Source organism: Micropterus salmoides, unplaced genomic scaffold (genome assembly GCF_014851395.1).
Source record: "Micropterus salmoides isolate LMB-PRFRI ecotype aquatic unplaced genomic scaffold, ASM1485139v1 Ms_hic_scaffold_8, whole genome shotgun sequence".
NCBI lineage: Eukaryota > Metazoa > Chordata > Actinopteri > Centrarchiformes > Centrarchidae > Micropterus > Micropterus salmoides.
In genome coordinates, this window is record NW_024044570.1 from 15,166,208 (window position 1) to 15,182,718 (window position 16,511).

Genomic DNA, 16,511 nt, shown 5'->3' on the forward strand with positions numbered 1-16,511 from the left:
TTTATCAGTCAAGAAAAAAAATGAACATGAAAAAGAGATGATGATAGAGTAAAAGAGTAAAAGAGAACATCTCTCTGGAATTTGTTTCAAGACTTTATATTCAGTCATCAATAAGAAGGACACTGTGCACTTACATTTTCAATCACAAAAACCAAGGACAATAGCTGTTCCACCACAGTGTACCAATCACAAAGAACAGAGCCTCATGTACACCTGCTCCACCATCATCATGATGGCTAGAGGCTGTGATTAACAGAAAGGTGCAGATACACATTACCATGAACACATGCATGCAGACACACACAGCCACACCTTTACACAAAATACAATGGCCCACTGAGTCCTTCACTGTAGGTCCTTCACAGTGCTCCACACACTCATTGATCTAATTACAGGTCAGAGGTCATAAAACAGTCCCATCCTACCACAATATACAATAGGACACGCCCCCACCCATCCTCCCAGCATTTCCCTCATTTTTCCTCCTCTCTTCACACCCTTCTGCTCAGCTGTCATCTCTCACTTCGTCTCCTCTAAATGGCTATTGACTGTGCTCACAGAGCTTTCGTTCTTTGTCTGTCTCTATCACAAATGTGCCTGCCAATCACAGGCTTATGTTCTTTGTATATTCACCTCCCTGCTCTGACCAATCCTAAATCTAAGCGAAATAGCCAAGTGGTGAGAAATCTAAAACCTCCTTCAATTATTTTGCTCTCCTCTTCCGGCATTTACCGTTCCAAGTGTTGCTGCTGCAGTTTCTTGACTAATCTATTTTCTCTGTGGTTGCCCTTTTCTCAGTCATTGCCCTCTCTCCAAGCGTTTCTCTCCTACGCTCATCCACTGTTACTCACGCAGTCTCTCTCCTACTGTCTCCTTTATTCTTTCCTTATTCCCTCTCCCCTTTACATGTAAGTCTCTAGCTCTTGCCCTGAGGGAGGATCTCCCTTTCAACTCGCTGGACCTGGAGAGAAGAAAAATCTATTCCTCTCCCTCTGCGTCACTGCACTGCATTTGTTTATGGTAACTAATGGGGAAGTTGATCCTGTGTATGGCAGTCACTGTGTTACTGTGTCACTGTGTCAACATATGGCTGACTTTGTAATGTGGGGCACATTAACATTACTCTTCACTCAAGTATTTGTTCTTTATAATGGTGTGGGGCAAAGTACTTAGTATATTTAAGCTTGAACAAAATCTGCTTTAGTATATCCATAAAATCCTATCCTAATTAAATTAAGAAAGAAAGTCAAAACACTCATTACAAAATCCAAATAACTGCTAGAGAGATCACAAAAACGTGAAAGGATACACGTACATACTTTCCATACTATCCACATCCACCCCCCATATAGACACCTGCACACGCGACGCAGACAAGGCCATGCCTCGTTAATCCATCACTCCAACAAGCAGCCCCTCACACCTCCTCTACACTATGCATTTGCTACTTGTCCTGCACGAGTGCCCGAGATTTACTACCTCTCTGGCTGGGTTGATATACAGTGAGTAGTTAAAGAGCAAAAAAAAGAGGAAAGAAAAAGGGAAGAGATGAGAACTGAGATTTTAGCACTCCACTCCCTCAATATCTCTGCTGATGAGTTTTGCTCTCCTGGCATCAGACTGGCATCTAATCTAAAAGTACAGAAACTCATCACCTCTCTGGGCAACAGCAAAGGTAATTATGAGTAATGAAGTGCAGACTTTTATGGCCAAACATGGGCCTCACTGCATTTTTTGCTCATAATGGCATACAGAGAGATACACTCTGCTGCACTGCATAAACATTACCCAGACGCAGAATCAAGGTCACCTCAGCAGATTAGCACAGCCTGTAAATGAGTTCAATTAAACAAGTTGTTAATGACTGCCAGCTAATGACCAAGTCCTACACTAGCAGCTAAGTCACAGTTTATACAGAGAAAAGCCTTTGTGTAACCTACACTGTGACTGATCAGTTATTCTATAGGTACATCTATGGATTGTTAGCGTTGCTAAAAAATAAATTATTAATGTCTATCTGCTCCAAAATTCTATCAATTAAAAGTTTTGGAACAAATCGTTTACTTGCTTTCTAGTGCTCAACTAATCCTTGGGGATTAATGAGAAGGGATTTTGCAAAAGAAAATAATATTCAGCTAAATTAAAATCAATCATTTAAGAGGTAAAACATACAGTGGAGTAATTCCTACACACAATGAGAAGAAGGACACATTTTGATCAGCTAAAAATCTAGTTGCAATAATTAAACTCTACTCCATAATTAACCTGCTCCCCAAGCTACGCTCTTCTCTATTAGAGAGAAGATCAAGAGAGCACCAGACACAGAGAGATAAGGGTGGGATATGAAATGTTCACACAACAGTTAGTGAGATGAAACCCACTTACTTGGGCCAGGGTGGGAACTTTCCATGCAATTAAATGGCAATTCCAATCATGAATTGGGAGAGGGGATGTCATCATCGGCACAAACTGATGGATTATGGTCATGAGCCTGAGCGGTGCTGTCACAGGCCCAAACAAGGCTCATTCACCCCCACTGCCATCATTTACGCCAAGCTATTTAACAAGCCATTATGCCTTCTCATTACATTTGACGTCACAGTAGGATTTTTGACCTGGAGCAGCACATGGGCAGTGAGGTCAGGGAGAGCTCAGCGGCAATTAAGAATCACCATCATCTTCTGCCTCTGAAGCAAAACATAAACAGATTATAGAAGCACTCAAATGGAGAGAGTGTTTTGTTTTAGGAGAGATAAGAGAGTGAAATGTTCACATATTAATCAGCAAGAGCCTGGACAGCCAGAAATAAAACTTCAGATACACAAGGGAAACAACTATATAATGAGAAGCTAAAGGTCAATCCAGACCCTAGAACAAAGAAGGGCAAATTATGGCTCGCGAGCCAAATCTGGTCTTCTGTCAGGATTATTTAGCCCCCAAATGAAGTCTAATATTTTCCCTTGTTGAGCCACGTCATGGTACTAACCCATGCCCTGTAAAGCTGATGATACACCGGGCAACTTTTTGAGCAACGTTGCTGGGCAATCTTGCTAGTGGCAAGTCCGACTATGTTTTGAACGTCTGGCAGTGGTGCGGGGTGGGTGGCGGAGTGGTGGGGGAAGGGGATTACGGTAGTAATCTTTACACATTACCATTGACAGCAACATTGCCCTGCACGATTGCTCTAAAAGTTGCTCTGTATATCATCAGCTTAAGAGTAGGTTGCCAAGCCCATTATAGGTTCTGCTGACTCTTCGCCAAATCTACAGACTCTGATGGCCCTTGTCCTAGAAAGTCACAGCGGTGTTTGGCAACATTTTCTCCTTGTCAACACGCTGTGGTAGCAGACAAACTTATCGGTTTCATGGTAGTGGTTGTGCCAAGTTTTAAAAGTATACCCGTTCAGGGAGATAAAAAGGAGTAGCTCCTCAATGAGGTGGCTCTCTGTATGTTTTGGGTCAGCCAACACTATACTATAAACAGCTAGTCTCCTTCCCGCAACAGACAAACCACCATTACTATGAACCACAAGTCCAACTTATTGCATCTGTATAACACATGCATTCAGATAAACATAAACATAAACTAGCATAGGTAAAACTTTTTTAGTGAACTTTCAATGACTGAAACAAAAATGGACTGTTTGGAGGAACAGGAAGAGTCACCCTGTGCTCTTGTCCTCTATGCTTCCTTCCTTGGTTGCTTATTGAGGCCAAGGCAGGGTTTCTGTACACTGGCTCAGCGGCGAGCCACTCAGAAGGACCAGCAAGGCTAACCACCAGTGGGAGGTTAAGCTACTCCAGTGTCACTCTGACAACCCACAGTGATGCCGACACACTTCCTCTGCCAAGTTCTGTGGCTGGATTCTGACAAGGACAAAAATGTTTCCCAACTCGTCGATTTGGGTCCGACTCTCACGCCATGCATGAACAAGCTGAATAAATCATACAAGTATGACTGAGAGTGTAGAGCCAGAAAGCCTGAAGGAACAACAGAGTGGATTCTGAGCTTCTTTCATATTAGCAGACTGCAGGCCGCATGGCTGGGGGAAGATGAGCCCTTCGAAGCGCAGGCTGTTGTGAGAGAAACACTGAATTATGCATCGGAGAAGGGAGGGGAGATTGGCTGCTGGCTCCAATACCACCCCCTCCTCCTTTACCTCCTTTCCCATTCACTGACAGATGAGGGCATCTAGATGAAGTTTCACAGGAGGTCAGCGCTGCAGACTTGGGACTGATAGACACTGTGGGGCGTGTCCCTCTTTCTTTCTGTTTTCTGCACCATTTCACAGAATTGGGGGAAATGCCACTCTCCGCCCTCTCATCCGACAGGGGGGCGGGTGGGGAAGGTCCTGTCGCCTCTGGCGAAGACGTATGCTCAATGACACATTGATGACATATTTGGGCCTCTGAAATCAGCCAAGGGTGGTTATGAGGCCTGCTGCATCGATCCCAGGGATGAGGACCATCTTCTGCCACACCTACAATGAGCAACGGGGTCAGAAGGTCACCCTTGTTACTGCCTTCCCTCTCCCTAAAAAATCAATTCCTTATTAGAACTTCATCGCCATCAGCGAAGGAATGGAACAGCATTAAAATGAAGACAGAAGACGTTCACCTTTGTCAGATACGATTATAGATGTTCCCTGGTTTCCCTCCTGTTGTTATGAAGGAATTTCAGTGTTTCAGTCCCACTTTCATTAGCTGGGCCTGTACTGTTCCTCCTCCTCATTTGAACCTCTTGCTCCTTGTCTCTTGACAGTTCATTGCCAGGCTGTTAGTTCTATTTCTGTCCATTGCTACAGGCTATACATTCTGCATATTGTGCATGTACAGATGAAACCCACATATGAAACATCTGCTTTTAACACACACTGTAAAATATTACATTAACCATGAGGGTTTTTTCCACAGCAATTTACTATGTGGTTTCAAGGCAATGGAGAGAAGAGAATCCCTTCTAAAGCCTGGTAAATTATTGAGAACTACAACCTGCTGGTATAGCTCAAAGATACCAGTGATTGCTTTCCTCTCTTAAATGATCATTGTTTGTTCACCCATATGCCTTGTAAACCTTGGTGTAAACCACATTCCTGATGTCCTTTAATACTGCTGCTGTTTGTGAGAACAATTCCTCTGGCTAAATGGGGTTCACAGAAAGACAGTGTTATAGATGAGGGCAGGTCCCTTAATGGATCCTCCTGACTGTCAAACCAGCCAAGGCCTGTGGCAGAAACATCCTCCTGCTGTCAATTTTACTCCTGAAATTAGAGCAGGGGGCCCCTCCCTGTCCCTGTCCTCTAGACTACCTCGCTCCCTCTGACGGATGGCTGGCAGTAAGAAATAAGCTGGCCAAGGCTACTAGAGACCACAAACACGCAATAAAAGCAACCAACATTAGAGAGTCAAATAACAACAGCATTAAACCCTCCTTTGGAACCAATGTGCAGCTTAATATATTTCACCAAATATACAAATATTAGACAATCTTCCATATTTTTTAAGACAATTCCCTAAAAGCCAGTGATATGTTGTAGTAATATATAATATAACATCATATATAATAAGCCCTGCAGAAATCTGCAAAATATCACTAAGGAAATAGTTACTGATCACACATTAATTCATTCCTACACTGATCCATCTATTCGCTCAATTGTATATGTGTAGGTATTTCCATTTTGAGATTATGCAAAGTTGTAAAGGAGGGGCAGCAGGGTACTATACATTACACCAATTTGCCAAAGTAGTATTTATGAGCTTTTTCAAGCTGTGGCCAATCTGCAGACACAAACAACTAAATGAGTGCATAAATATAGATGACATGCTCCAGGCTTATGGCAGGGATATACAACCCCCTCAGGCCATAGGTCCGTTTCTGCTTCTTCCCCCACCTTGAGCTATGAGATGTGTATGGAACAGAGATGGAGGGGGAAGGCAGTGAAGCTTTTTTTTCAGTCAGATTTATGATCTGGATAACTAGATGAGGGCAGATCAGCCTGTCGCATCCACAGTGGTACGGTATATTTTTCAGAGAGCTTACTGCACTATAGCCGTAGAATGCATTACTTGAATTTCCTTGCCTCTTGTAGCTTGTCTGACATACAATAGCGTCAGCTGATGCATAACATGCAGTCATGATGAAAATATGTTCCATAATTTTCAGCATCTTGCTAGGGCATAAATCACCTTCTATAGCTGCTAGTGCAAATGATCAAAGCATGAGTGCAAAGAGAGAGAGAGAAATATGTAAGCATGTAACATGCAAACACAGCCTTTACTTTTCCCTCTTTTTCCTACTCACAACATACACACTCCCACTCTCCACCTGCTTTCGCCTGTCTCCTGCCGCAGTATGTGTCTTGCCGGCTGCAGGAGCCCTGATAAATCCCATCATGTGCATGGATATGCGGTCCAGACCTGATGTGTTAGTGAGTCTCTCTTGGCAAAGGTCTTTACCATTTCACAACGCTGACCTTGACCTGGCTGCTGTTTGAAGAGCTGTGGAGCATGCTCTGTGGCTTGGGTGAGCAGGGAGGGGAGAGTGGGTGGTGGGTTAGATGACTGGAGGGGGTTCTAAGAGGTTTTCCTGATGCATAACAAACTACCATAAGGCTAGAGACTATAAAGTACCCTCTATCAAAACCTTTGGGATTCAAATCATTCTAGGTATTCACTGAATACGATTATCTCCTTGTTCTTGAGTTGAAACATTGCACTCTCCAGTAAACATTTGTATCAACCTGACTCGCTCATTCTGTCCACCTACTTTTTTGTACTCCTTTACCTTTGTTTCTGGTCTTGTCTAAGGTATGGAACGCCTGTATCACAGCGTATTCCACTTCGTCACCTTCCTGTCATATTTCACTCAATATTTATCCATCTCCTTTTGTCATCCGCACATACCCACTTCCCATCTCTCCATGTCAGAGGCCACGGGGCTTTTCTCTCCTTGTCTCGCATCATCTCGTGACTTGGTGTGATGTGTCCTGCTAAAAGTTTACCAGTTTGTCTCGTTGAGAAATGACTGATGCTACATTTTTCATGTGGGGCATTAAAAATTCAAAAGATCTGTTCCCCTTCTTCACTCTGAGACTCAAGGAAAAAAAACAAGTCTCAATAATGGATGAGAGAAAGGTTTGCTAAGAAAAGAGAGACGGTGTGGTGCGATTGAGCTGAGGGGAGAGAGAGAGGGAGTGAGAATGTGGATGGTGCGCATGATGTATGGCTGGACAGTAAGAAAGATGGAGACGGAGTAAAGAAAAAAAAGGAATTGCTGACCCGTGGTTTTGATAGACAGGGAGAGGAAGAAGGGGTGTCTAAGTATGTTGAAGGTGATCTGACCTGGTGTGGTGAAACATTTCTCTTCACGAGCAGGTTTGGTCCAGGGTATACACAGCTGGCTGCTCCAGGTCCTCTGCTCTTAGTCAGTCACGCACAGCAAACACAACCAGTTCTGTCTCACAATGCCAAACCTTCAATACATGTATATGTACAAACACACACACACAAAAACACACAGAGCGCTGATCACCCCATTGCCACGAGGCATATATTTGTCACTATAAAAGAACAGCAACTGCTCAAGAGCATGTTTGTCACAAACATGTTGAATTAGTTGAAATTCCCCATGTTTAACATTCCTGAAGGTTCAACGCAGCTATTGTGAGAGCCTTGCTGGACAGTGGTAACAAGACGTGGATAGAGACACCATGTAGAGGATTGAAAAACCATAAAAGTTGTTTTTCCAGGATTTAATTTCTTTGCACAGACTATCAGAGGCAATAAGGTTTCACATTAAATTAAATATGATTAGTCTCAGAATACAAACAACATCAAAAAACATCTACCGTGAAGTGCCATCTCCAATTCTCTTCACTCTCAAAAAAGAAATGCACATGTAGGCTTCATGGGCAGGAATGTGAACAAAGTTTGTGCAAAAAACATCCCTAGCCATTATTATGGTTGCATCAGCAGCAAAAGAATAACTCCCAGTCGTTTCGTGCATTGACAGACAAAACAAAAATGCTGCACAAGACACAAAGGAACAGAGAGACAATATTAGACTCATTCATTACACTGTCACAAAGAAGGCCTAAACTGCATCGAATATATAAGGATCATTTTAGGAATAAATCAAATCAAATATAGGCCTATGAAGATAACTATTATTTTACAATGTCCCTCTTGTACTCTGCCAGCAAAACAGTGCCGCTGGGGTGACAAAGCCTCTCTCAGGATGCCATCTAGTGGTACATCATAAGACATACACACCTTGTACTTGGCGATTTAGAAAGAAATTTAGAGAATTGCAATACCATGCTATTAAACAGAGGAAATTTGGTAAATGTAGGTTCTAGCAACAATAAACAATCACAGAGGATGAAAACTGGCACATTAGCTTCATGATGCTTATTTCTGTGTCAGTTGAAAGCTCTCACCCCGTAATAAATGACATCAAACTCCTGAGGGTAGAGCAATTAAAAACCAGGCCAGTGAGCATATTCCTATGTATATCCTATACAAAGAGATGTCCTTTTATAAGAGTCAATCCAGCACAATCTGCCAGGGCTAGTAAAGAATCGACAACTTCACTTTAACTGCAATCTACCTTATTTTCATGACATGCAAATTACAATCTTCAAATTCAAATCTGCAATAGGGCTCACACATGTACAACCAAACCGCACACTTACGCACACACACATATGTTACTAAGCTCATTAGTATGGTGTACGGTGTTATCAGTCTAATGAGAGCAGTATAAACAGAGGGAGACAGTAGAATGTCAAACTGGGAAGGCAGAGACAGAACAGACTTCCCATCCTTCCAAAAAAAAGAAAGAAAACTCCCAGAAGACAGTGTAGTAGATTGCAAACCCATCAACACATTGTACACTGGTGCATGTCATGATATTAACACAGTCAGTCTATTAAAGGAGGCTGGAAATGTTCTAGATATTTTTTTATTGTCAACAAATCCTATGTAAAGACCAAAACCCACAATACGTTATTCCGTCTCTCAGTGCTTTCTACTCTGTCTTTGGCACTCAGCCCAAAGCCCATTTGTTCCAACAAATGATGTAAAATTTTTTTAAAGAAAGGGTCACAAATATAAACTTAATTATTTTAAAAGCCTTTAAATAATTTTGAATAACAGATGGACAAAGCAATGTACTCAAACAGGAGCAAATAGTGTTTTTATTAAGTATTTTCATCTGCAGATTTTCCGCAAATTAATTACAGTTCTTGTGTTGATCCTAGTGAAGGGTCATGTAATGTGATAATTTGTTTTTGGACAACAATGGAGCTCTGTGGCACAGAATAATAAGCTGTGTCTATTCATATTTAATATTAGGTTAAATCCATTGTTGGTTTTGGTCTTTTCTTTGGATTTCTTGACAATATGAAAATCATATCACCAGACTAATGTTGTATCTCTTGTTCTAATGAGTGTTCTTTTCCCTTTGAGTCAACTTCACTGGTTTCCTCACTTTGCCAACAAATTCCAAGACTTTGTCAACAATTATTTCTCTAAAAGAGATGCTAACTACCCTATTTGTTAGTTCAGGCTTTCAAAACATTGCAGATAACTTACCTTACTAAACCGTATATGGCCTAAACACACACAGACATTAAGAGACACACACAGAACTATACACATTCCTACTCTATAATCAACAAATTCCAACAGCAGCCAGCATCAGACAACACACACACTCCCACCACTATTCAACAACCCCTCTCATTGTGTTGATTTTGTTCCCTCTCCAGCTTTCATTTGGGTGTTTTATCTTTTGTTTACTGGTGGGTTTTATTCTCAGTGGCTTGGGGAAGCAAAGTGTTGGCAGTAGCTCAGTTTGATCTGCGGTCGTGGATGAAAAGCGCCAGTGGGGGAAAACAAGGGCATTTTGGAAATATAAAAACATTGCCATGTAATTACAATGAAAATACATAAATATGAGTCCTCCTGACAGCGAGGGAAAGTGCCAGTGTCAGCATTGTGATGGTAAACAGTCTGTGAGGGAGTGTTTGTGTGACTCAGAGGGGGTCACCTCTACAATGGACAGCCTAAGATTCAAAGGGGAAATAAAAAGTCCGGAAACTTCCTCACAATCCAACCAGCCCTTTCAGGAGTTGAGGCTGTGAGTTGGCAAACAGCAGGCTGGTGGGGATTTAGCATCAGCAACACCACAAGACAATTTTGATGCTGAGGGAGAGAAAAAGAAAAACACAGCAAAGACGACAACTATTTGCCAAAGAATTACAATGAATTCACGCATAGAGAAGATAAAAGCAAAGCTGATTTGATCCCTAGAAGTTAAAATAAAAGAGAAGATGACAATCAACACTTGTTTGCCAGATTTCACCATTTACTGTCTTCAGATCTCTTGGTCACCAGTGAATAACATTTTATTGTAAATTGAGGCTGAAAGATCGGGCTAAAATTCTACATGAGGATAAATATCCACTTTTTTCTCAATAGCGATAACTTCTTAATGTTGTCTTTTTGTTTATGTTATGTTAATGTTATGTTTCTCCTTAAGAAAGTTAACTATTATGGACTGGACTAGGCTGGACAGAATATTTTTTATGATAATCATTTAATTGTTTCAGTAATTCATCAAGCAAAATTTCAAGTATTTTCTGATTATAGCGTGAGGATATCCTGCTTTCTGTATTAACTTTACACATTTTGGTGAGAGTGAATTTAGTTTCCCAATTTAGAAGATTGTATTTGCAGTCCAGATTGTAAATTCCTGAGAAGCATAGTGAGGTAGATTTTTTATGTCCGCCTAGTGAATGCAAACACAAATCAACAGATGGACAAACCCACATAGTTCTGCCATCCACCATCACAGAGCACAAATTTAGTTTTAGTACAGGGTTCATGCGGTGGAGTGGACTTCTAAGTAGTGATTGCATGGCAGCAAGATATCATAAACAGGCACGGTTCCCAGCATTGCAAGATAAGAGACGCTTTTGGCCACATTAAAAAAAGTTACAAGTAAACAACAGTTGAGAAACTTCGAAGCATGTAAATGCTCAAATCTGACAGAAGAAACGGCATGTTGGAAAAGGAGAAGGAGCAGACAGAGAGAGAGAGAGAGAGGAGAGGAGACGCCTATTGAGAGTGGCGCCATTCAGGGTCGACATTTCAAAAAGAACTGTGTAGAGTCCCAAATCACTACTCAACAACTAGTAACAACCATTATGTCTAAAGACAATAATTTACATAAGCACACGCTCACAGGCACATATTCACATGGTGTGCCTGGAAAACAACAACCTCACAACGACCCAGGCTTATCTCAACACACCCAGGCCTTCTCTCTTTGGCATTCACTCACTCTCGCTCTCTTAAACATACAAACATACACACAGACACATACACACAAGCCTATCTTTCATCCCAAAATTCATGGAGGCAAATCTCTCTCATCCTCTACCAACCGTTCTTTCTTTTCAACTCTCGCAGGCACTGTTCCCTCTTCTGTCCCAGCATTGCCTCTAAAATCTCCCCGTTTTTCTGGCAAACATTGAGCAATTCATGGCACACTCTGCATCCTTTCAATTCTCTTGGCCTTGTCATGGTCCAGTGGCTTTTTTTCTCCTGAAATAATCTCGTTCAACTGAGGACACCCCAAGCAAGTGGGACAATACTTTTCTCATTAGAAAAAGAACCAGGAAAGTGTAACTCAGTAGGCTTCTGTCGTACAGGTTTGCGGGCTAACCACTTAGACAGATGTGACGAAAAGGACGCCAAATCATGTTAAATTATGATACATAGACAACTTTAACTGGTTACTTTATCCACTCTGTGCCACTGGTCATCATCATGCAATACAACAGCAAACTGGTTTCCAAATAATTTCTTTATTCTGTTCTAGTATCACTCTCCACAGCACCAGGATTAGTTGGGGTTATGGCCCACAGGGTACAGAGCATGAGAGGCATGCTGGGATCAGACACTAGATTACAAGATTAGTGACATCATAAATCATCTTCCAGAGCATTTTGGCTTTTTTGTACAACAGCAAGCTAGACTTAAACATAATAAAAACAATATGAGGCAATTGAACATTTCTGCTGCACTCTATTTACAACGCTGGTATATCTCTGGTGCAGTACTATATATTTCATGGAAGAGAGTGAGTCATCCTTAGAGCCTGTGCTTGAGCCTGTCTAATGTTAGACTATACTGATCCTTGGTGGTCAGAGGAAGTACTACAACTGCTGTAAGTCAAGCGGGGTATTGTGCAAAACATGAAGGATCTTTGGTCAAGTTTACTAAAAATCTGTACTTAAGTACGATGTTGACATACTTTCCTTGAGTATGCCATTTAATGGTACTTTATACTTCTACTCCACTACATTTCATCTGCAAATATTTAAATATACAGAAAACATGATTACTTATGTGATATTATGCAGTATTGTGCTTCTGATCTACCCAGTAGTATACAAAGAATCTAAATTTAGATCCACATTAATGAACTGCAACATTAAGATATTCTGACATGTATTTGTTAGTAATTAAAAACTGAATAATATAATACACTATAATTACACTTTATAACTTTACAAGTTGCCATTCTGCATACTGAGTACTGATCTTACTTCTGTACTTTTAATTTTGAATTAAGGACTTTAAATTGTAATGGAGTATTTTAAGACAATGGTATTTCTACTTTTACTTAAATAAAGGATTTGAGTACTTTTTAATTGGTAAACACTAACGTAATTAATGTATTTATCTTGTGAGGCCTAGGTTTTATCTTATGACTTCATGGTATTATTATTATTTGGTCACATAAAGCTCAGAGTCATACACTCTGAATAGAGCAAATTTAAAAGTTTTGCTGAAATTTCAGAAGAAAATAGAGAAACACTTTTTGCAATTAATAATGCTACAATAATTTACTTTTGCACAGTACTACTGTATGAGAAAGGGAAGGTGAACATGATGATGATGGAGAAAATGATGAGGACCACAAAGATTGTGATGGTGAAAGACAGACAGCAACAAGGTGTTACAACAGTTTAACAACAAGTGTGAGACTCTGGAGGGAAGCTTCTAATAGGAGATTTCAATGAGAAGAGTTTGTGAAAACAGCTCTAGCAAAGGAGGAGAGCTGGGAGAAGAGAACACAGGAGCTGGCGGATTTTAAATAATGACTGGAGGAGATCTGGCTCGAAAAAGAGTTTTAGTGGGAGAGCAAGGCAACAGACAGAAAACATCAAACAGGCAAAGAATTCAGCTTTACATACATTCCTTCAGCTGATCATGTTAATGTGGAAGAATAGCTCACTGGATTCTAACAGACTATTTCAAAAATGCCTTTCAAAAATGTTATTGTTTTTCTCTTGAGACATGAACACCAGTAAAATCCAGAATCAAGTATCTCCTAACCAAAGCCTGACAATTCTTTTGTAAAGTTTTGGTTGAGACTTTCACCAAGGTATTAAAGTCTGATTATGTATGAGGCCTTATGGTGTTAAGAGTGATTTATACTATAAGTGACAAAATATTAGACACACCTGATTGTAGTGTTGTATTGTATTATACTGTAGCTAACATATAAGATGCACTACTCAAATTAGTTTAACTTGCATTAATATATATTAATTATTAATTAAACCAAAATTTTCCATTAGTGCAACTTTATACTTCTACTCCAAAGCAACTCAGATGCAAATACAGTGCTGGTTACTCCACTAGGTTTGTCTGACAGCTGTAGGTACTTTTCAAATTATATTTTTTCGTACCTTTCCTGTCCAGGGAAAACTACGTATCTCCAAATTTGGTGATTTTGAATTTGATTTTTTCAGACAAACTGGAGGATTTTTCTGTGCAGTATAGCTAAAAATAGCACCCAACTAACTTACAGCAGTAAACTGCAACATACACATTATTGTACAAGTAATATTAATCCCAAAACATCATAAACACTGACACGGCCTTTTTTTTACAGAATGAGCACTTTTCATACTTAAAGTAAATTTTGTGATAATACTTAGATACTTTAACTTAAGTTTTGTAAAACCCCTCATTATAATGCTGTTTAGTCCAACACCATCATAATGTATGGCCTTAAAAATTATCATAGCTTTAAGTCAACACCTCTGGACAACAAATTGAACATACTGTGAGTGTCACAAAGAGTAATCGTAGAGCTGTTGCATTAATTGTATTAGATTGGTCTTATCACAAAACGGGCATTCGTTTAAAAAATATGTGACAATTAAATATAAAAGCCTCATTATGCTGCATGTTATGTCAAACACTACAGGTGCACAAAATCTCTCATTAAAACAGACACAGTAAAACCATGTACCTATAGCTACTATTTATTTTACTTTTAAATCTACCAAAGCATTCCTCCATCAAATTAATTTAAGTGTTATTAATGTCTCTGGACTACATTCAGAGACTTGAATTGGTTTCATACATCTGTGTGGCATAATATTTGGATAGATGTATGGATGGATGCATGTTGATTGTTCACTGCACTTAACCTAAATCGTGAATAGAAAGTAAACCAAATCACGAAACATCTATTTCAGTGATAGTGACACCACTGATGTCATGAGCCTCCTACCTCTGCTCATTCTGATAAATGGACTCCAATCTATCTGTGCTTTTCAAAAATTGCTTTTCATAAATTGCTATTTAAAAAAGCATAGAACGCTTACTGTAAATCGAGCGTTAATTAATGATGAACTGGCATTACGCAGAGTAGCCATCAAGGGAGCAATGTAAGGACAATGCATCTGACACCAAAACAAGGCCATAGAATGATTTAAAGGCCTAAAGTCTTAAGTGGGAGTAGTCATAGTTATCCTGGTCAGAAATAATAATTATGAATAATTTGATGGCGATGAGGCAGTGAATAAGACACATGCCTTTGGTGTGAGAGACCTGGGTTGAATTCCCACTGTGACCCATCCACTATTGTGTCCCTGAGCAAGACACTTAACCCATCATTGCTGCAGTGTGACCTCTGACATGTATAGATATTGTAAGTCGCTTTGGATAAAAACATCAGCTAAATGAAAAATTGATATGTAATACATCATTAAAGTTATAACCAGAAAGATAATAGCACTGCTACAAACTTGGAACATTAAAACTTTGGTTTTGTTTTACAAGCAGAACCAAAAGTCAAAAATCCTTATGTGCACAGTTATGTTCAGTTACACAACCATTGATTGTAGAAATGCGTATGTATGCTTGAAGAGGATAGGCTTTCTTTTGAATGTGATTTAGATGAGACCAAAGATATCATGTTTAATGCTCATTATATTATGAGTTAAGGGTGATATTTTTACTAAGAAGGGCCTTAATCTCTTCTCTGATTGAAGTTGTGTATTTAGTTGCCTTTTTTGTGTCAGAATTTAATTGCAGAGCTTGGGAAAGTTGACAAAAAAATGAGCTTCTGTTAGAAGTCACTTCAAACAGAAGTGACCGGTGCACACATAAAACGCCCCAAAAGTGCTCTCTTGGATGTCCCTGTGGTAAGTCAAACATGTCATCTATAATGGCACAGTGTGCAAGAAAATGTGATGAAGTGCCCTTTAGGGTGCCCTTCCAGTGAAGAAAACATGATGCAGTGCCTTATAGACTGGCCTATAAAGATTTAGGCCTCTGCATGCCTCTAAATGGTTACATAGTTAGTTCCCTTTGTATTTTTATTACAGAGGTCTGGTAGTTAAACTATAAACTGTTTCATCATAAATGCATCACCCCACCACATGCAGCTGGTACCTTTTTGATACATTTTTAGCACCTACCACTCAGACAACCTGAGTTTGCCACTGTTAGAGGTTTAATAGCCTATAAGTTTACAAATGTTGTTACACCAATGGAACAATAACTGATGTCTTATGTCTATGTAGTCTTGGCTCTTGCATGAGCATGACACAAATAAACAACAACCATTAGGCCTACTACTGGGACTTGAAATGGTGGGAGAAAAAGCATTTTTTGCTTCATTTGCTGCTTTGTTTTCCCCTTCTTCTCTTGAGAAGGGAGCATAATGACATGAGAAGCTAAGCTTTATACAGACAGACTCATTCATTCACCTCTGGCGTTTTGAAGCAAAAAAGTACTGCATTTAGCCTACTGTGCAGTCTATTTAGACATTGGCTTTTTTTTTTCAGGCTGTCATGTGCAGTCTCATGAAATGTTACATAACCTCCTGGTAGCAAAACACCACAGGGCCCAGCAGTGTTGGCTGCGTCTTTAACACCACAGGTAACACTGAAATAGGGACAAGCCAGAGATTTAGGCGGAGAATGTAATCCTGCTTAAAATCTAGATTTGATAGCATTCAACCACACTTCTTTGGCATATTAAAGACCACACTGATCAGTTCAGTGGATGTTGACGCAGTCATGTCCAGTAGGTGTTTGCAAGATAGACACGCACATAACGGGCTGCCTCTGCGTCTACCGTCTGTGCCCCTCCCTCTCCAACTGCCAGCATCACTGGCAACCCGACGACGCTGTC